The sequence below is a fragment of the Pan troglodytes genome, chromosome 2 (assembly GCF_028858775.2).
Source record: "Pan troglodytes isolate AG18354 chromosome 2, NHGRI_mPanTro3-v2.0_pri, whole genome shotgun sequence".
NCBI lineage: Eukaryota > Metazoa > Chordata > Mammalia > Primates > Hominidae > Pan > Pan troglodytes.
In genome coordinates, this window is record NC_086015.1 from 70,683,979 (window position 1) to 70,711,056 (window position 27,078).

The 27,078-nt window shown below is 41.3% G+C and overlaps 1 long non-coding RNA gene across 1 annotated transcript; it reads right to left on the reverse strand.

Moving 5' to 3' along the window:
• Positions 1-221: 221 nt before the first annotated feature.
• On the reverse strand, positions 222-8,161 carry LOC129143501 (uncharacterized). The gene is made up of 3 exons (XR_008547002.1): positions 8,052-8,161; positions 2,642-2,792; positions 222-449 (listed from the first exon to the last, which is right to left on the reverse strand). It is a non-coding gene; the product is annotated as an uncharacterized LOC129143501 (long non-coding RNA).
• Positions 8,162-27,078: the final 18,917 nt, after the last annotated feature.

Below are 27,078 nucleotides of genomic sequence, written 5' to 3' on the forward strand. Positions count from 1 at the left end.
AAGGCACTGTGAAGGCGGATGGGTGCAGGGTGTTCAGGTGTGTGAATTGGGCATCTGGGTCAGTACAGGGATTGGAACTGAAACGGAGGTGACAGTGGAGGTTATACAGTAGGGAGAGTGAGTCTGATTATGATGACAGCTACAACTTTTTTAAAAAATAACTCTGACAAACCAGGTACTGGGCCCTTTACTTAGGTTTGCTTTTTTAACACTTTCAGAAATACTATGAGATAAGGGCCTTTATTATTCTCATTTTATATGTGAAGACACTGAGGCTCAAAGAGATGAAGTAATTTGCCGAAGGTCACGCAGCTAATTCCACAGTCAGGATTTTATCTAGGATTCCGTACTTCCAAACTTTGTGCTTATAAACACTGTTCCATCAGTGTCCTCTGTTCCACTGTGTATGTTCCATACCGTTTCACTGTATTCTCTATTGGCAGGACAGTCTAGAGATTGGGAGAAAGGTTAAGCTGAGAGCTGTAATTGTAGGGGGAATTTCTTAGAACATAGCAAAGACAATGAGAGAGTCAATCTCTGGCATCTTCCCCGAGGTGTGGTATACAGGTGGGACTTGGGGAGCACTGAGAATTTGCATTGGAGAAAGTATGTTCTGTTGTTCCTTAATTTGAGGATACAATAAAAAAAGAAGTAAATCTGTGGCTGAGGTGAAGGGCAGAACAGTAAAAGATACAGGAAAATAGATGTAAAACAATAACCACTAAAATGTACTGGCCAGTTTACTGAATGCTTAGAATTGCTGATATTGGTTTTAGATTGAGTTGCTTTTTCCTCAGGTAACTCCATGTAGCAGGGTCTAGGGTGAGATGCCTAAGGGGTGTATTTATTTAATGATGGTTAATGATATTCCTGAGTAGAAGGGAAGAGATCAGTTGGTTCTCCATAAGAGAAGTAAAAAAGGTTGCAACAAACTATGTAATTCCTGCCTCACTATCAGAAGAATGGAAACTGGTATGGTTTGGCTGTGTCCCCACCCAAATCTCATCTTGAATTGTAGCTTCCATAATTCCCACGTGTTATGGGAGGGACCTGGTGGGAGATAATTGAATCACGGGGGGCAGGTCTTTCCCGTGCTGTTCTTATGATAGTGAATAAGTCTCATGAGATCTGATGGTTTCATAAAGGGGAGTTCCTCTGCACATGCTCTCTTGCCTGCCACCATGTAAGACTTGACTTTACTCCTCCTTTGCCTTCCACCATGATTGTGAGGCCTCCCCAGCCATGTGGAACTGTAAGTCCATTAAACCTCTTTCCTTTATAAATCACCCAGTCTTGGGCATGTGTTTATTAGTGGCATGAGAACAAACTAATACACACTTGTCTGATTCATTATGACTATGCCATTTCTTTCTCTGGAGCTTTGCTACTCAAAATGTGGTCCATGGAACATTAGCACCATCTGGGAGCTTTACCCCAGACTGATTGAAATAGAGTTTGCATTTTAACAGGCTCCCCAGGCAATTCCTATATGCAGTAACGTCTGAGAAGTACTGCCCTAGACTATGTATTGTGCCAGCTCGGCAACTTGGTGAACTCTTGTTCAGCCTTCAAAGCCTAGCTCAGATATCACCTGTTCTTTAAAGCCTCCCCTAGCAATGTCTTAAAGAGCTAATCCCTCCTTCCTTTCTGCTGTTTCTCCTCCTACTCATCTCTACTCTGTGCTCGTGACACTGTGTTCTTGAGGAGAGGGTACCTGTGTTACTCCTCTTTGTATTCTACTGTGTCAGCTGTGTCACTTCAACAAGACAGGTTCTAAAAAGCACCCAGTTATTCGATTTAGTTATTGTTACTCAATTTAAGTCCTTCTTGGACAATGATTTTTAAATTTTTCTATGCACAAAAATGACCTGGTCATCTTGTTAAATTGGAGACCTGTAGACCTCACCCCTATGAATTCTGATTCTGCATGTTTAATTGGGCCCCAGGAATTTACATTTTAACTAGCAGCTCTAAGGATTTCTGGTGCAGATGACTGAGGGAAATCTCTGGTTTAGAAACATTTCCTGGTGTCTGTAATATGGAGCTTCTTTCTGGTCTAGTGGATTGCCGCTGTCCTGCATATTGTGCTGGTCTTTATGTCCTCTAGGTATCAAGAATGCCTTAATCGATTAGTATAGGAGATACCCAAATATGTATGGACTATATATCAGTAAGGATGCCTTTATACAGAAATGAAAATATGCTACATTGCAGGCCCTAACAGTTTCAGTTACTCGCTATGGTAGAGACTGTTGTAAAGATCTCTTTCCCTAAGGTGGAGGTTGCAGTGAGCCGATAATCGCACCATTGCACGCCATCCTGGGTGACAGAGTGAGACTCTGTCTCAAAAAAGGAAAAAAAAATCTCTCTCCTTAAATGGACTCAGTGGTTCTTAGCACCCATTCCAGTATGTGGGAAACAAGTGAATATTTTCCACATATACAGCTCTGATTGTGTGAGTGCTGCTATGTGCCAGGCAACATATGGTAGGTGAATACGTTGATGATTTCATTGAATTCACACCATGACGCTGGACACGATGCAAGGGACACTGTCACCCTTTGAACGATAAGAAAATGAAGTCAGGGGTTCGTGCTTCTTTCCTGTTTGCCAAACTGTCTCTCTGTTTCTTCAGCTATACCTTTTACTCATTATCCATGTAAAATTCCACAGGGATCAGCAGAGGGGGTGGTTGTCAGGTTTCCCTAAAGTTTCTTCACTGCACTCCACTTCTAAGCCTTAATCATAACCATTTTTCTCCAGTTGTAGAATATATCTGTACTAGGCCATGTCTGGAAAACACAAAGAAGTGATTTATTTCCTTTCTTAAGAGAATTTTTAAACAATTTGATTTTTCCTTAGCTGGTGCTGTCTCTAAATCCACACATATCTTCATGGCTGGAGTAACAGATACATGGATACATATTTTTGAGTTGTTATAGCAATGGAATCAAATCACAAAAGAGTGGAGACAATCAATTTTTGCAGTTGATTGGAAAGACAATTAGAAAATTAGATTGTCAGGGGCATAGCTAATTTAGTTAATGCTGCAGAGTTCTCTGAGAATAAAGCAAAGTTGTTTTTTCTCGGGAGGATTTGTTATTTGGAGGGTTAGGAGAAAAGAATGGATTAAATAAAGTATGGTACATCCGTAAATTGAGACACAATGGTGCTGATTTCTTTCAATGTCTACTATATGTAGGGCACAAAGATGAATACAGCAGGCCCAGTTCTTGCCCTCGTGGAATTTATTGTCTATTGAATGAAGTAGAACTATGTAGATCTATATATACTATCATCGAAAGCCATCCAAGATACGTTGTAAATAATGCATAATGTAAAAACGGTATATGTTTGTGTACAAATGAATTTGCCAGATGGTTACATCCAATGTTACTAATGGCAGTTATCTCTGAGGACTAGTAATGGGTTTGGGTTGGGGATCGGAGGAACGGAAGGGAATGATGAACTGTGCAACTTTTTGTGGCAGGGACTGTGAACTACCTGCCCTCGAATCCCTTCCTCAGTCAAAAAAGAAAACAAAATCAAACCAAAACAGAACAAAATTAATACACAAATAAAATAAACCCCAAATATTTTCCAGACTCCTTATGGCTCGGTGTAGTCATAAGACTAAGTTCTAGGCAAGTAGAAGTGTTGTATATGACAGCTAGAAAGGGCTTCTAGAAAGGGAAGGGATTTGCCCTTTTGCCTATGTTGCTTTCTGCTGCTTGGGATGTGGATTCCTGGTATGCTCCCAGCAGCCATCTTGGACCATGAGGAGATCTGGAGGGCAGAAGCCATGGACGGGAGAACACTAGGATGAAGGACCATGAGTCTCCTTCCTACCAACCTGCTACCACTTTTGCCGTCTGCTATGATAGTAGCAGTAGCCACATATGAATATTTTAAATTAATTAAAATAACATAAAATAAAAAGTTTAATTCTTCAGCCCTACTAAGCCACATTTAAAGTGCTCAGTGGCTACCTGTGACTAGTGGCTACTAAACTGGACAAGACAAATAATAGAACATTTCCATCATCACAGAAAGTTCTATTAGATAGTGCTGCTCTGCTGCCTGGTTCCTGGTTCCAGGCTTTATAAGAGCCAATAAATCCCCATATTTACGTCTTTGTTACTTGTAGTTGAATTAAACATACACTATACAAAATCCATTTTATAACGACCATATATCAATTTTATGATATAAAACTCATAAAGTTTTAAATACACAATTAAACATCAAACATGGATTAAAACAGATCAAGATATATTATAAATAACTTGGTTTGATTATTTAAAAAACAGGAATATTGTGTCAAAAATAAAATTTTTAAAACCCTGGGTATAGAAGAGATCTAGAAAATTATAAACATTTAGATGTGTTTCCAAAAGCAAAAGGCTGGGCATCTGAAGTTTATATAAGCTTCACTTGGAATCGACATAGACCGCACACCAAGTAGGTGTATACATTTCTATAGAGTTGCTGTCTGCACATTCAGCTATGGAGCATATTAAGAATGTTCTGAGAGATACACTGAACATTCACAGGAGACACTTTTATAAGGATAAGATATGGTCTGGTGCTCTCTAGCTATTTATCAAACTCTCTGCTGTTTGCATTTGAAAATATACAATGACATTACATTTTAAAAACCCTAAGTTATATTGTGCTGCCTTTGAACCTGCAGCAAAATTATGATACCATTGTGTATTTTTAAAGATTAAATATTTCTCATATTTTTGCACTACAGCAAGCAAACCAAAGGCTTTTTAGCATTCCAGGTCATGTAGACTCTTTCAACAAGGTTGTTTATTCTTCGTTCAACGTGTGCGGGATTCAGGAGAATCATTTCCATTCTTATAGGAAGGTGCCACCCAGGTAATTTTTGGCACATAAACGTCAATGCATATTCCATATTCTGATCTGTTTGGAAAATGCAGTACATAAAACCCATTCACCAGGCTAAGGTCACTAAGGGCGGATAAACCAACGCTCTGCAGTGGCTGCTTGTAACTAAGTAGAAAAACCTTATGCTTTCAACAGGGCACCAAATTTAGTAAGTCCCTAAGCACCCCCACCTGGTACTCTGCCAGCACAAATGGAGGACATGAGTTGGTTTTTTTCCCTTCCTCATGTTTGTGTGTGTGTATGTGTGTGTGTGTGTGTGTGTGTGTGAGAGAGAGAGAGAGAGAAACAAAGAGAGAGAATATTTTATTCTTCCAAGTTGCGATGATTTGACATGTGCTGTTTTTACATATTTCCATTTTCTAGTTTCACTGAAAGTCTCAAAGGCTTATGGAGATGAGAATCAAAAGTTGGGAAAGTGTGTTCCTGGTAGGCAAATGGTGCTGTTATGAAAATCTTTCTAAAAATCACATTGGAAAAAAAGTGGTTTCAGTTGTGGACTTTATATGACCACCGTGTCACTTTTGTATTTGCCTGAGAAACAAAGGGATGAGAGCAAGGAGTGAAGACGGTTGGGAGATACAATTCGGAGAGAGGGCCTGTTTCTAATACTCTTAATACTAACTTGGCATTTCAGAGTGTTGTTTATCCCCTTCCAGTTCCATCAGCAGTGGTGATTTTTAGTGCCATCATTAGTAACTTGGTCTACTGTCTCATTCAATATAGCATGAAGTCTGACATCCAGAAAATATTGAAGAACAATTTAAATTTTTACTGAAGTCTCAAGAAACAATGAGCAAAGGGGATTACATTTTTAACTCACAGAAATGTTATAAAGTTCTCTTTTCCGCCTTTTATCCCATTGTTTCTGGAGTGCAGCCAACTCTTGTTGAACCTCCCTGCAACCTCCACGCTTTCCAGACTCCCTCTAGCATGGTTCTTTCTTGACTCCTTACCCTTGACATTTTGGATCCGGTATTTTCTTTCATCAGGGTCTTGGTCTTTTCTAATGTAAAGATTTCAAGATTTTCTGGATTTTTTTTGACATTTTGGATCTGGTATTTTCTTTCATGAGGGTCTTGGTCTTTTCTAATGTAAAGATTTCAAGATTTTTCTGGTTATTTTTTGACATTTTGGATCTGGTATTTTCTTTCATGAGGGTCTTGGTCTTTTCTAATGTAAAGATTTCAAGATTTTTCTGGATATTTTTTGACATTTTGGATCTGGTATTTTCTTTCATGAGGTTCTTGGTCTTTTCTAATGTAAAGATGTCAAGATTTTCTGGATATTTTTAAATTATCTTTCTGCTATTCCCAGCATTAACACAACAAAAGGCCCTAGAGGGTGAGCAGGCAAACCCAGAAGCCGCTCAGTAAGCATTGGGAAGAGAAAAGCCTGAGAAACTTGCATGCTACATTTTTCCTTTTGTGTGTTTCGGCTACGTACACCTTTTAACATCCTTCTAGTTCATCTTCCTTTCTTCCAGCCTTCAGGCCCCCTTAACCTTAGCTGCTCTGCAACATTAGCTAGTTTTTATCCAACGACTCCTCCCCACCCCAAAGCCAGCCACTTGTTCCTTCCCTCCCCTCTTCCCTCCCTACTGCCTCTGCTATGTGACCTTAAGCTAGTTGCCTCGGTTCCCTCGCATGTAGATCACACACCTTTTCTAGAAGGTCCCAGTGGGGCCCTCCTCTTCTGAGATTGTAAGATTCAGGTCATGCTTACTCAAGAACAAACACTGACTTGGTTAAAAGTGAACACCTGAGCATGGGTTGCTCCTTCTCCTTTAAAGTATTTTTTGATGGCACAAGTAACAGGTATATGAGTATAAATTCCTATACAAAATGAAAACCATTAAGAATGAGACTGAAATCATTCCTTCCTCTAACCCCAAACTACACCCCCTCAATTTTTTGAGAGATTAAAGAAACACAAAAAGCCCCAAATTTCATCCACTTTACTTTTTTTTTTTTTTTTTTTTTTTTTTTTTTTTTTTTGAGATGGAGTCTTGCTTTGTCACCCAGGCTGGAGTGCAGTGGTGCCATCTCAGCTCACTGCAACCTCCATCTCCCAGGTTCAAGCAATTCTCCTGCCTCAGCCTCCCATGTAGCTGGGACTATGTGTGCACGCCACCATGCCCAGCTAAGTTTTATATTTTTGGTTAGAGACAGGTTTTCACCATGTTGGTCAGGCTGGTCTCAAACTCCTGACCTCAAGCGATCCACCTGCCTCAGCCTCCCAAAGTGCTGGGATTACAGGTGTGAGCCACCGTGCCTGATCTCACTTTACTTCTTTAGGAGTTTGATCTGTATTTTTGCTGAGAGTTTTCTGTTTTTATACACATATGTATATCCCAAAACTGTATAATTTTGTTTTGTAAAGAATTGTTTAAACATATAAATGCTATTCCTGTACATTTTTTATTTTCCAGTTCCTCTTGAATGTCTGAGAGGCTGGTAAAAATGAGATAAGCTGGGCAAGTGTGTTCTTGGCAGGCAATTGGTGCTGTTTTGAATAAAAAGAAAAATGGTACACTGTGCTTATTGTTTTCATTTGCATTCTTTTGCCCTTGAAGTCATTGTTACTATAGAAGAACATAGATCATTTTTTTAAAAACAGCTGTACAGTATTACATGTAGTAGCAAGAAGTAGAATAATCATACAGGTAGCTAAAATTTATAGACTGCTGTTTGCCAAGAACTGTTATTATTTAATCTTCAAGGAACTCCATGAAATAAGCAGCCAATACTAGTCCCATTTTATAAACAAGATATCTCAGAACCAATACAAAATTACCATGGCTTATTTCATCTGTTGCCAGACACGCCAGTTGTTTCCATTGCTTGCGGTGACAAACATGAGACCAAATCTCCTTGCCGAGGTGCAGGTAGGATGGTGCCAAGATGGGAACAGATGAGGTGTGGGGCATCTGCATTTTTAGGTTCAAGAGATACTTCCAGACTTCCCTCATGATCATATTAAGAGAGACTGTAAATATTGAGAAGGGTGGGGGTGGAACATAGAATCGGGAGTGAGCTGGTAGGATGGCCAGAAAGGGGATGGGTGGAGGGATGTATGGCAGATGCACCTGACGGCAATAACTTGCTTAAGCCTACCCTGAAAATGACCCCATATGGCACCTGAATATGTGTCTGGAGTTCCGAGCTAAGGAATCCAGGAGCGGCCAACTGGGAGATTTTTTCCTTGTCTGTGGAGCACATTTGAAGCCCTTGGATCCATCCTGTGGAATGTAAGCTGTACAGGAGATCCGGGCCCTTTGTTTTGGGTTAATTGAAGGTTGCCAGGTGGAGGTTGTTAGGCAGAGGGTGCTAACTGAAAATGCTATATAAACTGCATGCTTTTTGCAAGCAGTTGTGGTTCTTCTGCCCAGTCTGCCACCACTGGACCGTCCCTGTGTGTAAGTTTCCCACTAATAAAACCCCATGTCTCATCTGCTGGCTCCAAGTCTCTTCGGCCTCTTGAACATGATGCCATCCTTGTTGAGGTTAACAGGGGTCCAGCACAACAAGGGACAGCTCAAACTCCAACTTCATCCACTTTCTAATTGTGCATAAGGAAAATTCTGGGTAAAAGCAGCCTTTTCCCACTATTTCTTCCCACGTCCCTAAACTCCAAGGCATCGTCTCACTTCTGCTTTGTCTACCCTACCCAAGACCTTCCACCCGCCCTGCGGTGCATCTGGGCCCCAGCTGTGCCAATGTTGTTAGGCTTAGGAAAGATTTCAAGACTTTCAGTATTTACTTTATCCCAAGAACATAAGGCAGGCAGACAGGCCTCCATCCTTACGTTCCATTTACACAGATGTCAGGCCATGGATGTAGGTTCATTTTTCATTCTTTAATCCACAGGTAAGAATTAAACCATAACCTGCCTCACCAACACCACAGCATCAATATTTTCTTAGACTGGAACATGGTTTCCCCGTTCTTATCCACCATTTAAAAATAAACTTAACATATGGCATTTGTCTTATGTCAACGGAATGCAATGTGCTTTTCTTGACATATGACTCAATTCAAACACTGGGAAAAACTTTGATATTTCAGAGGAGTGTGCAGTGGGAGGGAAGAGGATTGCTACCTTCCCCCATTAAACCGGTTAATCCCTTGAGGCAATTTTCCAGAACCTGAGATGTCCTGAGTTTCCCAGATAATTGAGTTTCTTAAATCAAAATATGTGTCATACAGACCCAAGGGTAATGCTGGATACTTAGTAAGACTTCTTAAAATCACAGTCAAACCAATAGGTAAAATGCATGGAAGTTGGGAGCACCAAAGATTATATTTATGCAGTTTTCTCAAAGGCCCTACAATGCCAGACCAATCATTCAAACACACCCCAATGACACCACATCAATGAAGGTAAAGGAAAGAGGACATGGACACACAGCAAAAGCTTGCAAGTGGGGAAAACATTCATATACAAGCAGAGCAACAGTGAAAATAACTACCACTTGCTGGATATTTATAAGCCAGGCACAAATTTAGTGCTTTGCCTATGTGATGATGTTCAATACTCACAACCATCTTCTGAGGCTGGTGTCATTATGAGACCCATTTTACATATGGGGAAATTGAGATTTAGAAAGCACAAAATTTCGGACAAAGTTATACAGCTATTGAAGGAACAGGAATCCAAGTCCACTTCTGTCTGACTCTAGAGCTTGGCCTGACTCTGTTCATAACCTTATTATTATATGTCATTAGGGAGAGCAGGTCGTAAATCCTATCTCTCAAAACATAACTATGATTCTGTGAATTTTTGCCTCCAAACAACTTCTCAACTTTTTTTTTTGAGACGGAGTCTCGCTCTGTCGCCCACGCTGGAGTGCAGTGGCGCAATCTTGGCTCACTGCAAGCTCTGCCTCCCGGGTTCACGCCATTCTCCTGCCTCAGCCTCCTGAGTAGCTGGGACTACAGGTGCCCGCCACCATGCCTGGCTAATTTTTTTGTATTTTTATTAGAGACGGGGTTTCACCGTGTTAGCCACGATGGTCTCGATCTCCTGACCTTGTGATCCGCCCGCCTTGGCCTCCTTAAGTGCTGGGATTATAGGCGTGAGCCACCGCACCCTGCCAACAACTTCTCAACTTTCCAACCTGCCTGTTCAGGCACTGAAGTAGCCTCCTAGCTGCGTACCCGATATTCGAATCCCTTCACGTATGTTACTGGAAGAGTGATCTTCCAGGGGACTAGAATATCATCATGAGCTCACTTGCTCAGAAATCCTCAGTAATTCTTATATATAGCTCTATGGCTAAGACGGTGCCCTACAGACAGTGAGCACACGAACATTTACTGAATGACTAAACATGCTCCAGTGACCTTCTTCCTTTCCCTGGCACAGTTTCTGAAATTAGGTATCCCAGGTCACACCTATAGATCAGGTGATGTTAAATACTGGAAAAACACTCTCTTCCGAGTCTGAAAGATTGAGCTCTGTCTTTCTGAGCTCTGTGCCCTCAGGCAAATCCCTTCATAGCTCTGATTCTTTTTCCTTCCGTGCCCCATTACCTGGTCAGTGTAAACTTAGCAGTGGTATGTGCCTAAGGCACACAGGATTCTCACAATATCATCATTAATAAATACTGTTGAAACATTTTTTCAGTCAGTCACACCTTAATAAATCAACAGATCTGAGCCATTTCCCCTGTGACTGCGAGGTGGGAGCAGGATATTTAGGGAAGAAAAGTTTTTGTGAGCCAGAAGAGGACTTCTTGGAACACGGTGTCCTGCCTGGTAGAAGGTTGGTGGTGACTAGCTACTCCCCTGGTGGCCCTGGTATTTTAGAAGTTGCTGTGGGGAGGACAGGAGCTCCTGGGAGGGAAAAGAAGAATCCTTAACAAGAACCAAAAATGGGCCAAAGACATTTTACTGACCTCAGAGTTTTGACTACCTGAGACCCAGATTGAGTTGTAGGCCTAGGAGAAAGAGAAACAGTGAGGAGGACACAGCTGCCTTCTCCGCCTGTGTGAGCAATTTTTGCCTAAGGCAATTTGTTCCTGGGGACTTTGAGAGAATTTTTTTAGTTACCAATTGCTGAGAAACAAACCACCCCCAAACAGCAATCATTTATTATTGTCTCCTCATTTGCTGGATTGGCAATCTGGGTGGTTCTTCTGCTGGTCTTGCCTGGGGTCACTCACGTAGCTGCAGTCATTTGACCGCTTGACTGACACTGGAGAGCCCAGTGGCTTCATTTATGTGTCTGGTAATTGATGCCTCAGCTTTCCATGACACGCCTTCTCTTCCTCCCATAGGCAACACTGGACTTCTTGACAGCAGGGACATATCAGGGTTCCAGGAGGGTGACAGCAGAAGCTGCAAGGTCTCTTAAGGCCCAGGTTTCAGGAGTTGTACAACATCACTTCTGCCACATCCTATTGGTCAAAACAAGTGGCAAGGGCAGCCCAAATTCAAGAGGGTGGAACAATGGAGCTGCCTGTTGTTGAAAGGAGTGATGATGCTGTGTTGCAGAGATGCCTGGACATGGGGTGGCATGAGTTGTTGTGGGCCATTATGGTAAAAATCTGTGACAGGGGATATCCTTTCCCATAGTCAGTATTTACAGAATGTTCTGCCCTTACCAGCCTAAGAATTTTACCTACAGATTATATAGTTATTTGGTTTCCTGGGGTCACCATGAAAGTTAATGGCTCTTGGTCAATGTGATTGGGGTTTTGGTGACCAAAGCCAATCCAGAAACCTGCTTCTAGAGCCTTTCTGGGTCTTTGACTCGGCTTCTCCCACCTCCCTTTTCCTCCTCACTGAAAAGCATGGTGTTGACCTAAGGCCTAAACAGTATTAAATAAAGGAAAAATTGTTTTGACACTTTAAGATGTTATTCATCATCTTCAGGAAAGGGATCCAATTCTAGGGACTGTTCTGTAACTGTACTATCAGCTAGCATTCCATGGGCCCAGTCCCAGAGCAATGTCACATTCAAAGATACCAAAACATAAGTAATTCCCATCTAAACTTGCATTTCTTGAGGAGTATTAAAGAGGATCCAACTCCTAACCTAAAGCACCATTTTCTCTTAGTTTCAGACTCCCTCACACCTCAAGACTGCCCCACCATCTCTGTCTCCCTAATCTCCACTCTTTGTTTCCTCTTCAGAACCTCTCTGATGCTCCCAAATGGTAGGGCCTACACTTCTCTTCCCTCGTTCATTCCCACATGAGTTTTTTCCCCTCTATAAGTCTCTTTCAGCTCCCTCAGAAGCAAATCCCCCAGTCTGAGCCCTTCTTCCACAGATTGGCTTATGGTTTTGTGACCTTGCTACTAGTGACATTTTGGGCCATATACTTCTGTTGTGGGATTGTCCTGTGCATTGTAGGATGTGCAGCAGCATCCCTGGCCTTTACTCACAAGATGCCAGTAACACTGCCTCCCAGTCATGACACCCCAAAATGTCTCTGGACATTGCCAAATGTTCTCCAGGTGGCAAAAGCACCCCCAGTTGAGAACCGCTATCTTAGCCTAACCTGTATATTAAAGGCTCTTGGAAAATGAGGAGGGATGACAAAATGCATTTCTGTACTGAGAGAGGGGCAATAAACCAAAAATATATTTATTATACATTTAATAACTTGTGTCTCTAGTATAGTACCATGATCTAGCAGTGTCGTCAGGAGAGAAGAATGACCCAAAGATGAGTTAAATTACGCATTATGCACTCCAGTCTGACATGAGCATGGGATGCTAACACGAGCAGCCGCCTGGTGCTATGGAACACCAGGGCAGTTGGGTTCAGGTCTGAGATCTGCCACTTGTTTTCAGATTCAGCAGAGCTATGCTGGGGGTTGAGTGTGAGTCATTGAAAAGTCTCTTCACATGTTTCTAATGTGAACTTCTGGTTAAGAAATTCATCTTGGCCTGGCGTGGTGGCTCATGCCTGTAATCCCAGCACTTTGGGAGGCCGAGGCGGGTGGATCACGAGGTCAGGAGATCGAGACCGTCCTGGCTAACACGGTGAAACCCCATCTCTACTAAAAATACCAAAAAAAATTAGCTGGGTGTGGTGGCGGGCGCCTGTAGTCCCAGCTAACTGGGAGGCTGAAGCAGGAGAACCGCTTGAACCCAGGAGGTGGAGCTTGCAGTGAGCCGAGATCATGCCACTGCACTCCAGCCTGGGAGACAGAGTGAGATTCCATCTCAAAAAAAAGAAATTCATCCTAAAGGCTCAATAAACGGAAACAGCCGTGGTGGAGAGCCTGCTGGGATGGGAGATGAGAGACCTGAGGTCTCTATGAGGTGGTTCACTAGCTGTGTGACCTTGAGAAAGGCATTTCACCCTCTGGGACTTATTTTTATCATTTTTCAAACAAGGGAGTTGAACCACATCCATATTTCTCGCCAAGACCACCTTGGATGTTTGTCAAAATGCCTATCTGTGCCCTGATCAAATTGGAATCTATCAGGGTGGGAGCCCAAAGATCTACATTTTTAAAATACATTCTAAGTTTTTGCTACAATAAGGCCAGCAAAGATGTAGAAATTATTTCTAGGCACCAAACTCTATGATAAGCTTTCTTTGTTTTCATACCTGTCCTGTATTATTATACCCATTTGACAGATGAAGAAACTGAGGCTCACACTGATCAAACAAATTCCTCAAGGTCTTGGGCATAGTAAGTTTGGGAAGCCAGTTCTAACCCTGGGCTACAGAGCCACAGAGCCACAGCGCCACAGCCCCTAACCATGACTCACGGTATAGTCTGCCTCCCTTCTGAATACTGACTTTTGAGTGTATCTGAACTTGAATGGTTTCTAAGCCTCCTGACACTTTGAACGTTTTGACTAATTAAAAATTTTCCAAACTATTTGCCTTTACCTGTAAGCAGTGATGGCTTTGTGAAAAGGCAGTGTTTTTTGGTGGGGTGGGAATAGGAAGATTCACTGAAATAAATATGAGAAGAACACAGCTTCCAAAGATGAGCCGCTTTCCTCATTAAGCCTATTTTTCCAGGTTATCATGGCTAATTCATTGCCATATTTCATTATAGAAACTAACTGAAAGTTTATAAGTAAGTACTTTTCCGTCAGAGGTTGCAGTTAATTTCAACTTCAATAATCATTAATGTTTCTGTTTTTATGCTGACTGATTCGGAAATCCTAAGAAGTCACATGGAAGCTGGTTTGCAGTTTTTAATCCTCTTTTCTTCTCTCCTAGATAGTCTATTTCCGACAGCCATATTGGAGAGCCTGGGAGAGGCATTTGTTTTGATTTTCTTCATTAATGTTTGATCTGTTCAGGATAAATCACAGAGAATGCGTACCAGGCTGAACATTTGCAAGGAAAATCCGCAAAATAAAGTCAAATTCGAAATAATTTGGTTACACCAATTCATCATGTCTAGCATTACTGACAATATTTAGACAATGTAATTCCGATTACACCTGCTTTTAGGGAAAAAATCAGTTACCCTAAATTAAATTAACATTTTTAGTGTATATAATTTGTAGTTCAGAATGAGCTATAATTATCATTTAGGAGAAACCATGTGGAATGCATTACCAGCCTTCTAAGTCTTGGGTTTTAACCATGATCCATGACTCAAAATGCTTTATCCAAACAGGTTGTAAATTCTGAGACAAGCAAGATGCATTTCAGTCATTTCTACTTTAATTCCAAATGAAGAATTCATTGTCTTTTCAAATTATAATAAATTGAAGAGCAATTTCCCACTAAACAAATCAAGGAAATTGAAAAATTACTTCTCTGGGAGCTGTTTTCTGCATCCTTTTAAAAAAAAAAAACCAAAACCATGGTTTTATTATTCTTGATGTGTATACTAATAGACATCTGCATTGCCAAAACAATTTTCTTCCCCTTCTTTAAAGTAGAAGGTGAACTCTGAAAAATGTTAAATGTTCAATGTAATTTCATTCCAGGGGGAGTCTGGAGCCTGCAATGAGAGCTCACATTTAAGAACCTCAATTAATATTTAGAACATTAGCTCCCAAAGCCTTTCTCTCTCAATGATGCACTTCCTGGGGAACCACAGAACTATGAGTCATGAAGCTAAGGATTCATGTAAGCCATACCTGTGAGCACTCAGATGTCCTCAAAATTGTTGGGATTGTTAAATTAATCTGAGATTTAGATGCACATAACAATCTCATAGAAAAGAGAGGAAATGGTAATGCACGAAGGACCAAAATGGGGAGCTGAAACCAAAGCCAGGGAATGACTTTTTAAAGTCAGGTGTGCTCTGTCTTTTGAATATCTATTTCTCCCGCCCTTGTTTTTCTCCTTTAGGTAGAGACATGGGGAAGAGTCTTTGATGAACAGAGAACAGGGGTATATCTGTATACTGCCATTTCTTATTCAACCACACCAGCAAAACACTTTGACTTACTCTAAAGAGTGACTTGGTCTCTGGTTAGGTGATCTGGACCCCAGATTGTACGCGCAAGGCTTATTTTTGTGGCTATTGGCACTGTGGAAATTTCTGACTTCATTTCACAATGCTGGGCTCTGGCAAATGAGTTAGGAGCTTTCCGTCCTGTGGGTTGCAGCTTCTCCGAAGAGACTGGTTGGCAGGCACTAAGACCAAAGCACCCTCAGTTTGAAGAAGAGTTTGTTCATCTAGGAGGAGCATGTTGAATTTTAAAGGGCTTTTCTGAGGGTACCACAGAGTTTCTTGGAAGGGCACCCTGTTGGCAGGATTTTGGTTGGGGTGGTCACTGGACATTGGAATATTTTAACTTCATGGTTCCCAAGTTGTGACAAATCAATGGACAGATGTAGGACATCAAACTATCAGTTGAGCGACTATTGTCTCTCACGGAATTGTCCTATTTCTGTAGCATGAAGGCAGTTTAATTTCACTTCGTTTTTATACTCTAAAGTTGGATTAAAAAGACAGAAAACCAGGAAGAGTAGTTTTATGTGGAAAATCAGTAACTGTCACCATGTGAAAAATTTTCCTCATTGTTTCATTATTCCAATCAGTATTCCTAATTTGTGTCAATACAAATACAAACACAGATTTCTTAGATTTAGTGGTGAAAGTCAACTTATATACCAAAGAACTAAGTCCAAAGCCAAGTCATAGATGGACTTGGAGATCAGCTACAGAATAATGATGGTTCCAAAGCTCTGTTTCAGATGGGAACCAAAGAGCCAAGCATAAATATGGCTTGACAGTAGCAGACTCTTCCCAGAGGAACTCTAGGAAGTGTGGATAAAGATCATGAGAAAGGTTATTATAGATCTTTACTAAGGGTGGAAAAGAGGACATCTTTTTTTTCTAAAATTTTACTTTTCTGGGTGATATTTTAATCATAAATTCTTTTTTCCTAAAGAAAAAAATATTTCTAAGTCCATAGTAATAAAAATCTATACATTTGAGAGTAAATTGAGGGTTAGGCCTGGGAATAAAGATTTTTCTTTTGCCACCGTCTGACATCCTTCCCTCTCCCCTTCCATGTACTAACCAGTTAAACATTGTAGAAATATATAAACACTGGGAAAATGCTGACTATTTCTCTTTTGGTGATTCTCAGAGCAGTGATCCACAAGGTTGTGAAGAAAACTCCAGAGATTCATCTCATTTGTTCTTTGTCTATTTATAAAGTGCTTAGGTCAAGGCCTGCTGCATAGCAAGTGTTAGAAATAAATTTGTTATTATTATAATAATTATTCTGAGAAATAAATAAGATGATGTTTGTAAATATTTCAGCAGAATGCTTGTCACATAATACATGCTCCACAAGTGGTAGTGAATATAGACAAAAATTAGGTAATATAATAAAACATCTAATTATATATTGTTGTTATTGTCTTTGTTTGATAAACTCCTAGTCATCCCCTAAAATCCCAACTTGAGTTAACCTTCAAAAAGAAGCCTTCCCTACCACTCCTAAATATAATTAGTTTTTCTATCTTCTGTAGCACTTTGGCACTTAGATATCATATGTACACGTTTTATTGTATTATAATGAGTTGTTCACTGTTATGGCCTTTTTGATGGGTCACAAACTCTCTGAAGGCAAAGATCATGGTCTCTTCAGCATCAGACTTCGTACATCCCATGGTGCAGTGCCTGGCCATGTGGTAGGTGCTCAATAGACATTTGTTAAATTGTGCAAAAATGCTAGGCTTAGAGACAAAGGGAACGCTCCCATTTTTATGCCCAAACGAAGATGGGAATGTAGAGAATGTTATTCTTTGAAAAAAGAAATCTCAGGGGCTTACTTGAAAACAGGCTTGAGTGCTTACAAAAATGAGTGCCAAAAGCAATGTATAAGCAACTCAGGCCTAATGCAGCCCCAATGCGAGAAAATATCCCAGCCTCTTTCTTTGACTCAGCAGCTGCACAACAGATGGGAACGACTGTGGCTCAGTCACGCTGCCATGGGACTAGGGAAAAGGGACCAGGCTGCAAAAGGAAGAGAACATTTTCTCCCATTTGTTCATTTGAAAATACAATGTCCTTTAAAGTTCACCAGCACTATACCAACATAACTTGACGTGAGTTTTGGTGCTCACGGGGAAAAGGGGGTCTAAAATGAAATCCATGTACCCCTCATGGCCCTTATGAGGATGAGATGTGAGCCATCTTGTCTAAAGATGTCCTTTCTTCTTCCCCAAGGTCTTGCATTTTTTTCAACCCACAGAGTGATGTGATTGGGACAAATGTAGCCAGAGTGGCGGGAAGGATCTGAGCAGAGAGCTTTGGTCCAGAAAATGTCTGTTTATGGGGCTGAGTTTGCAAAAAGTGCAATACTTTGGCCCAAAGCCACTGCCACACAAGCAAAATTCCAAGCGCCTGTGTATCCTCCACCACCCCTTCCCACCCCCCGACCGGGAGAATGGTCTCCACCTCTCCTGCCTGGCTGCAAGAGAATTCTCCCAGTTAGCTGGCTTACCCACTTCATCCTGGGCCCTATCCCTGTTCCCCCAAACAAAAAGCAGCTTTTCTTCTTTCTCTGATAATAAACTCATGGATGTATCCATTTAACATCAACCAGGGTGGGTACCAGGCATGGTGTGAAGTGAGGTGACAAAGTTGCAGAAGTGATTGTCCTCAAAGAGCTCCCAGTTTTGCTGGGGACAGGGACTGTAGACATGCAATTATAACACAATTTTGATAAGTCCTCAAAGAAAAATATGTTCAAATAATTATCAACAGGGGTACCAGAAAGGTAGTTATGTTTAACTTTCCTGGGGAATTGGTAAGATGAGGGTCTTTTGCCTATCAAGTTAGAAAGATAAGGAGCTAGCACCACCTATGGATTCTAGAAAAGGAACTTGGTATCAGAGTAGAGGCCATTTCTTTATAAACTGTTCAAAGAGTTCTCAATTATACGATAGATCTTGGGGAAGTAGCTTGTTTGCACTGAGCTTTCCCTTATAAAAAGGGGTGAGTGGTTTGCAGAATTTTAATGCTTTTTGTCTAGAACTATCACAGTCTTAATTGCCTCCAGGTATTAAATCCTTGCACACATGGTTCCAATCCATAAATTTTTTTTGCCATTATGATAAACATGTGCCTAAGCCTCCCATTCCTGGCATAGCTTAGCAGAAAGCACTTCTAAGCTTGATATTACATTTCCATGCATTCTGAACGGCCACTTGTTCTAACTCTGTGAAGGTACTTCAGACCCTGTAAAAGATCCATATCCCTTGAGAAACAAGTGGCCAGGGCAGAGCAGATTCAAGGCAATTGATAGGAAGAATGAGTTGTTTTGCCCTCCAAGCACAAACCCTGCTGGCATGACACACAGGGAGGGAGGGGAATAGAAGCTGGTCCATGAACAGAAGAGTTTGAGGACCTAGCTTAACCTCTGGGGCAGGTGCCAACTATAATAGGTTTGTGGAAATTGTAGATTCTTGGGCCCACCCAAGACATTCTAGATGCACACAGCTCTGTGTCTTTCAGAGTCTTTAGACTGAGTCTTCTAAGACAGATATATCTGTGGTCAGTAAGAATCATTTTTTACTGAAACATGCTGATGTACTGTGATGTTGCCATGTCTTCATTTTGTTTTTCTGTCTTATCAAAAAACCCTTTCTCTTGGCTGGGCACGATGGCTCACACCTGTAAACCCAGCACTTTGGGAGGTTGAGGCTGGAAGATCACTTGAAGTCAGGAGCTCAAGACCAGCCTGGCCAACATGATGAAACCCTGTCTCTGTTAAAAATACAAAAATTAGCCAGGCATGGTGGCACGCACCTATAATCACAGCTACTGGGGAGGCTGAGGCGGAAGAATCACTTGAACCCGGGAGATGGCAGTTGCAGTGATAGATCATGCCACTGCACTCAAGCCTGGGTGACAGGGTGAGACACTGCTTCGGGAAAAAAAAAGTTTTGTCTTTACTGGGGATGTATAGTGGTAGGCAGAAAGGGGTAGGATATTGGAAAAGAGAGAACGAAGTGGGACAAGAAAGAGAGGCAGAGGGAAAGAGGGAGGGAGGGAGACAGAGAGGAAGATAAAGTGATGAGAGGGGACAAAAATTCCACACTGCCACAAATGTATTACATGAGGAAATTTACCAGCAGCAGATATATCTCAGGAGGTTTTATTCTTTTTTTTTTTTTTTTTTTTTTGAGATGGAGTTTCACTCTTGTTGCCCAGACTGGAGTGCAGTGGCACGATCTCGGCTCACTGCAACCTCCACCTCTCGGGTTCAAGTGATTCTCCTGCCTCAGCCTCCTAAGTAGCTGGCACTACAGGCACCTGCCACCACGCCTGGCTAATTTTTGTATTTTTAGTAGAGACGGGGGTTTCACCATGTTGGCCAGGCTGGTCTCGAACTCCTGACCTCAGGTGATCCATCCACTTTACTCTTTAAAAGTAAAAACTAAAAGTGAAGATGACAAAATTCTGACAACTAAACATTAATACAACTTATAGGTAAAATAAAATTTCACAAGGTTGGCAAACTTTCTCTGTACAAGACCAGATATCCACAGACAATATATAAATGAATGAGCATGGATGGATTTGGCCCTCTTGGCAGTAGTTTGCGAACCCATGCTAAAAGATAGGTTAACAGCTGCAATCTCACTAGTGCAATGCATCTTTTGATCCAAAGGAGGAAGGCGTCTTGGGATACATTTCCCATCACTTTTCTGCTCTTCGTAGGCCACAATTTTGTGTTAAGTCAGAAAATATCATCTTTTCTCTTTGTGATAGAAACTCTGGGGCATGATTCTTTCACCCAACTTCCCACTAGTTCCATAAATTTGGATCTCTTTTGTCTTTAAAAAAGAGGTAAGTAGTATTCCGTGGTGTACGTATAACACATAATGGACTTGGGGACTTGTGGGGAAGGATGGGAAGGGGAGTGAGGGATAAAAGCCTACACATTGGGTACCGTGTACACTCGGGTGACAGGTGCACCAAAAATCTCAGAAATTACCACCTAAAGAACTCATCCATGTAACCAAAAACCACCTGTTTCCCCAAAACAATTGAAATTAACAAAAGGGAGACAGCTTTATGCCTCAAGAAAAAAAAAAGACCAGATTTTACACCATTTCCTAGAAGCCCAGAGCAAGACACTGTGGCCATGTTGATGGTTCTTTTCCAGAAACACAGCTAAGAACTTGGGGCACATTAGATATAATGGGTTCAGAAGATGCACGGTCTAGTTTCTGTCTCTGCAAGAATAACTTATACTGTGGCTTTTCATCAACTAATTAAAACCGTTAACCTTCAAAGTGCATTGGTTCATACATTTCTGTTCATGTACATCTTGGAGCTCATTGAAATCCTGGGTCAGGCACCAAGTTACAGAACCAAGTTTGCAAATGAATAAAATAAATGGTGGGAAAGTTAAGAGAATTTCCCTTTAGGGAATTCCAGAAAAATAATGTCCCAAGTATATTCCAAACCATTCAGCACCGTGTCTTTGGTCTTTGCTTTTCCCTTAGCAGAGATGTTAAAATAGAATGACTTAGATGTCAGATAGGTTAAGTTACAATCACCACTTTGCAAAGATAATTCCCAAAGAGCTAAAATGTTTCTAAGCACCAGCCACTGGTCTATTTATTTAAAAAGATGTTAGATAAAGCAAAATTCCTGCTCAAGGAAAGAACCCAATGAGGCCCTCAGAGGTCATTTCAATAGGATTTTTGGGCCCTGACAAGTTTAAAGGGTCCCAGTGTATCTAGAGACATTTCAGAGAAGGATATGTGTGTGTATGTGTGTGTGCGCGTGTGTGTGTGTGTGTGTGTGTGTGTGTGTGTGCAGTCACAGCAATGACTCACTGGGAGAACAGTGGGACAACAGCAGCCCAAAACCTGACAGTTACCATAGCAAGGAAGGGGACTTTGACAAACGGAACCCTTTCATGATAATCTCAACAATGTAATCTGTAAATGTGTTTGAAACTCCACCTTAGGGGCTGGCTGCCAAGTTTAGGGGCTGGCCAGAGGACGTGCGGGTCCAGAACTTTGTAGAACACACACTTCTATTTTTCCATGACTTTTCTCTCTAAAGATGAGCTGAGAAATTTCTTGTCTAAGCACATTTTGTAAAATCTTACATAAACTTCAGAAACAGCAACAAGTGTTGAGACATAAACCTATATTATTGGAAAATGTTGGAATAGTGTACAAATTCTTTTACCAGCCCAAAACCCTTTGCCCCATCCGCTGTTGAAATTTCTTTTCCCTGTTTGTAGAGCTCTGTTCTTTTTCTTCCAAATAAACTTTATACACACAGAGAAGCGCACAGAATGTATTTTACTCAATAAAATTTTAATTAAGTGAAAACACAAATTAGCTAGCACCAAGATATAAATGTATTACTAGTACTCTGGAAATTCCCCTTGGGCCCTCTCCCTGGCACTAACCACTCTTCTGACAACATAGGTTATTTTGTATCAGGGGTACTTAACCCAGAGTCATCTCACCCTGCCCCTGGGCATTTGGCAATCTCTGAAGACAGTGTTGGCTGTCACTACTGTAGAGTGGGTGCTACTAGCCTCTTAGTGAGGCCAGGGGTGCCAGTAAACATCCTGCGATGCACAGACAGCCCTTTACAACAAAGAATTTTCTGATCCCAAATACCACTAATGCCAACCTCAAGAAACCCTGCTTTACATAAATGTAGCCATGCAATATGTTTTCTTTCTTTCTTTTCTTTCTTTCTTTTTTTTTTTTTTTTTTTTTTTGATATGGAGTCTCACTCTGTTGCCCAGGCTGGAATGCAGTGGCGAGATCTCGGCTCACTGCAAGCTCCGCCTCCTGGGTTCATGACATTCTTCTGCCTCAGCCTCCCGAGTAGCTGGGACTACAGGCGCCCACCACCACACCCGGCTAATTTTTTGTATTTTTAGTAGAGACGCGGTTTCACCATGTTAGCCAGGATGGTCTCGATCTCCTTACCTTGTGATCCACCCGCCTCAGCTTCCCAAAGTGCTGGGACCCATGCAGTGTGTTTTCTTTTGTGTTTGTCTCCGTTTGCTCACCATGATATCTGTGAAATTCATCCACATTGTTGTATGAATCAGTACATTTATTCTCATTGCTGCAAGGTATTTCCCCAATAAAAGCTGGGATTTTTTTTTTCAGAATTTTACTTGAAGATATATATCAAATCATATTTAGTCTTTTTCAAAATTTCAAATCTTAATTCTATGCTTTTGCTTTAGGTTTCCCTTAAAAATTGAAGTGCTGGTTTGTTATGACAAAAATTAATACATTACTTGCTTGCTCATTTGGCTGAGTGACTGGTTAACCTATTCCTTTGCTTTTTCATTCATTCAATAGCCAATAACCATCCAGTTTCCTGCCAGGATCTTGGAGGTGCTGGAGGATTCTGGCATTTTCTTTGGGTGCTTACAGAAGTACACTCAGCTTCTAGCATGCAGCAGGATGGTCACTCCTGGGAGCAGAGTCAGGCTGGGTTGGGGGGCAGCAAGTTCATGAAAGGGGTGCCACCTTTGGTTACCATCTCCACCTGTTGCCTGGATTTGTTTTCATACTGTTTTCCCCAAATTTCATCATCGTCTAACAAACCATCTTAAAATTATTGAAAAGACAGCACTTTTGGAGTATGTGCTTAATTGGAAGCAGCTACCTCCCACAATACAACTCCTACGCCCTCCCCCATGCTTCTGAGTCCACATAAAGGATTTTGCCTGATAGGCAAAGTCCATTTGGTCCTTCAATCACTAAATGGCTAGAGGGGATTCCAAGTTAGCCTGTCCTCACTCAATTTTATGTCAGTTTCTAAGCAAATTGCATCACCATGATGTCCTAGACTAGGGTTTTTCAACATTGGCACTGTTGACATTTTGGGCCACTGAATTCTCTGTTGTTGGGGGCTGTTCTGTGCAGTGTAAGATGCTTTGTGGCATTCCTGCCCTCTACCTACTAAGTGCTGGGAGTACCACCCCCTCTCCCCAGTTGGGACAACCAAAAATCTTTTACACTGCCAAATTTCCTCTGCAAGGGGAGGGGTTGTGTGTGCAAACATCATCTTCTGTTGAGAACTACTAGTGTGTAGGACATATTTCTTTACCAGGAAAACATTTCTAGTATAATATTTAATAAATAGCCCAGCTTAATTAAATCACTGGGCCTTGAATGCAAGCAGAGAGAGAGTATCTTTGGTATTCATTCTATTTAAGACACAAAGCAGATTTAAGAACTGGAATAAACATGCCAATCAATGAAATGACCATGTGAAGGTCAGATTCAAAACAGCTATGGCCTGGCTTCTTGGTTCTGTTTTCACACAGGCCTTCAGAATGTTTAAAGGTTTGCTTTCAAAGATAAACCTTTCAATTCATAGCCTCTGTTTTGGCTTGGACACAGGTTGAGTCTGGGATGGCTGGAAGACTGATATCTGAGGGCATTTCCCTTTTGCTTAGCATTTGGTAGATAATGTTTTATTATGCTTGAATATTCCATCCCAGGATCATGGTTCTCAAGGTTGAGGTTATGCAGCCTCATAACATTGGAGGACATTCTGCTCTTGAGATAGGGAAGGAAACGGTTAGGATTTGCTGAACGCTGACTATCTTACTGGCACTGAGCTAATCACTTTACATGCTTATCTTATTTAATCCTTACAACAATCTAATAGGGGTAAATATTATAACTTGCATCTTGCTAATGAGAGAACTGAGGTTAAACAATTTGTCTAAGACAAAATACTTATTATGTAGTGGAGCTGAGGTTTGAACCCAAGGGTGGTGGAACAGAGGGCTATAGATTCTTTGCCTCCCTTTGAGAGCTGGGACAGGTTTCCCCGACCTTGAATCTTGGCTGGCTCTGTGACTAGTTTTGATCAAGAGAATGAGGCAGGTCTTAAGAGATCTACAGTCCCCACTTTTGCTTCTTTAGCAATGCTCCCTCACACTCGAGGCAGCTTAATGCCATGTGAGATGCCGGATTATCCTGAAGCTTCTATATTGGGAGTGATAATAGGAGTTAAGAAGAAATTACTTAGGCAGATAGTGAGGGTACTGGAGTCCTCCGTAACAAAGAGCAGCCTGTGAAATCAAGCTGCAGATGAAGATGCTGGCAGTTATGCCAATCATGTTCAAAATGGCAGCTCCATCGTCCCTTCTCTCTCTGCCAGCCACATGTACAGCAAACAGCAAACAAGATGGCCCTGGTCAAAGCGGAAAGTCCATTTGCATAAAAAGATCAGGGTGGGGTGGCCAGCCTTCCCTGCTTGCTATGTAAATGTCACATGTGGTAGAACCAATCTGTGGGCCCTACGTAAATCAGACACTGCCTCCTCAAGCCTGCCTGTAAAATCCAGGGCATCCGTCGCAGGCCAGCCTTTTCCTCTTGGAAGCCACTCTCTCTCACTAGAGAGAGAGCTGTTTTCCTTTCTTTTTCTTTCTCTTTCTATTGCCTGTAAGCCCCCACTCCTAAACTCCTAGTGTGTGTCCACGTCCTAAATTTTCTTGGCCCAAGATCATGAGTCCTGGGTATTTACCCCAGACAATGAAGCCTCTTTAGGAGGAAGCCTAAGCTAGCCATGTGGAGAGAGAGAGGCCATGTTGAGCGGCAGCCATGTGCCAGGAATGTGAATGAAGCTTTCATGGACCTCCAGCCCAACCTGGTCTCTAGCAGAATGAGGCTGGATGACTCTAGTTGATTCCATGTGGGGCAATAGCATCATCCCACCAAGCCCTGCCCCCTTTCCTCACCCATAGAATCGTGAGGGAAAAAAATGGAGGCTGTTTAAAGCCGCTGAGTTCTGGGGTGGTTTGTTACAGAGCAGTAGAGGAGTAAAACACTAGGCCTGCTTGACTCCCACATACCTGGTAGGTTATAGGAAGACTAGAGGGCAAAGGTCAGTAGAACTGACTTTGTTCTATTGCCATCTACCTATGAGGGGAACAGGCCACACTGTCTTTCTCCAGGCACTCAAGTTCTATGGTGAGGTTAGATTACATTGTGTTCACAGCTCTAAGAGTCTACTGTTCTAAATGTGTGCACATCTAGATCTACAGACTACCAAGCATTGTCAGTGTGTTGGGTCAATTTCTCTGTTCCACCAAACTGTAGTTTGGGGAGCCTAGCAAAGCCTGCACTTTTGACAACTTTCTTTAAAGCTTATCTCTCTGGTGGATATCTTCAGAATCCAGAGATCCCACTAATAATTGAACACTGTGGAATCTCTAGACAATTAAAGCAATATTTCCCAAACTAGGAAAAATATGTTATTTAACACACTTAAATAATTAATAGTTATTATTTATTTTTACAATACCTTCTAGTTATAGCAAGTGATGGTGGCTTTTCATTTATGTCACTGATAGAAGTTTTAAGGCAACTTTAAGTTAAAACAGTGAATTGACTTAAAAAATAGTAAATAATAGTAGCGGTGGCATGAAAACATGGCTAAAATAGTGAAGGTAATAGATAAATGACTGAAGTTTGGGAAATACTCGAGACATAGAAAGATAAAATGCCACTGTAGACCGTCTTTCTGTTTCTCCCTTTTTGGCCAGGTTATTCACACCTAGGGCTGGCATATTTTGCTGATCACGCAAAAGGAAGGCTCTGGCTGCGCAAATCAATACTCGCCATGGCAGAAATACATGCATCACTACATTTAGCTCAACAAAATTCAGAGGAAGAAGAAGTAGCATACGAAGACCAAAGAGAGAGACAGAGAGAGATTATGGAATATTAGAAATTGGCCTGTTGTGGGGTGGGGGGAGGGGGGAGGGATAGCATTAGGAGATATACCTAATGTTAAATGATGAGTTAATGGGTGCAGCACACCAACATGGCACATGTATACATATGTAACTAACCTGCATGTTGTGCACATGTACCCTAAAACTTAAAGTATAATAAAAAAGATTAATAATAAAACCACAAAGCGCACACACACAAAAAAGAAGTTCAACTTGGAAAGCGATATGTTTTAGTAGTAGTCTTAAGTTTCACTTGGAAGGCTTGAATAATAATGAATATGACAGGTCTTGGCTACAGGGGTAGAGAGAGACGTGGAGAAGCATTGAGTCAGAAGTCAGGTAGCAATCAGGCTCCGATGACATGCGGGCATGAACAGGCTGCTATCTAGGACTGGTTTGTAGACACCGTTTTGTTACCACTCTTGGGTAATTTCAGTGTGGATACTACAGCTGCTAATCTGCAGTTGCATGGTGATTCAGGCTCTTTAAATTTATGGTAATATAAGCATAGAAATGAATCTGCATATATAGGCATCGAACTCTTCACAGTAGTTACCCTAGGGGTGGGAACAGGTAGGTTGTTCGCCTCCTAATGTTTGACTTCTTTAGAGTGAGAATGCATTGTGTGTCTAGAGAGAAAAATTTTAAAAGATAAATACTAAAGAAAAAATTAGGAAGATAAAAAATCAAAAAGGTTAAGAGTTGAGTTCTAAGATCAGGATTCAATCCAGGATTGAATTCCAGCTCTGCTACTTACTAACTGGCTGACTTTGGGCCACTTAATTAACCTGTCTAACATTTAGTTTTCTTGTCTCTGACATAGGGACAGTAACAGTTCCCACCTGATACAGGTGTTGTAAGGATTGAATGAAACATTTCACAGTAGTCATTCAGCACAGTAGTAAGGTAGGAAGGACCCAATAAACAGTGATTGCTATTAAATTAGTAAATTATTATTTAATACTTAGAATTATACAAATAATGGCTATTAATCATAATGATAGTAAGAATTGAT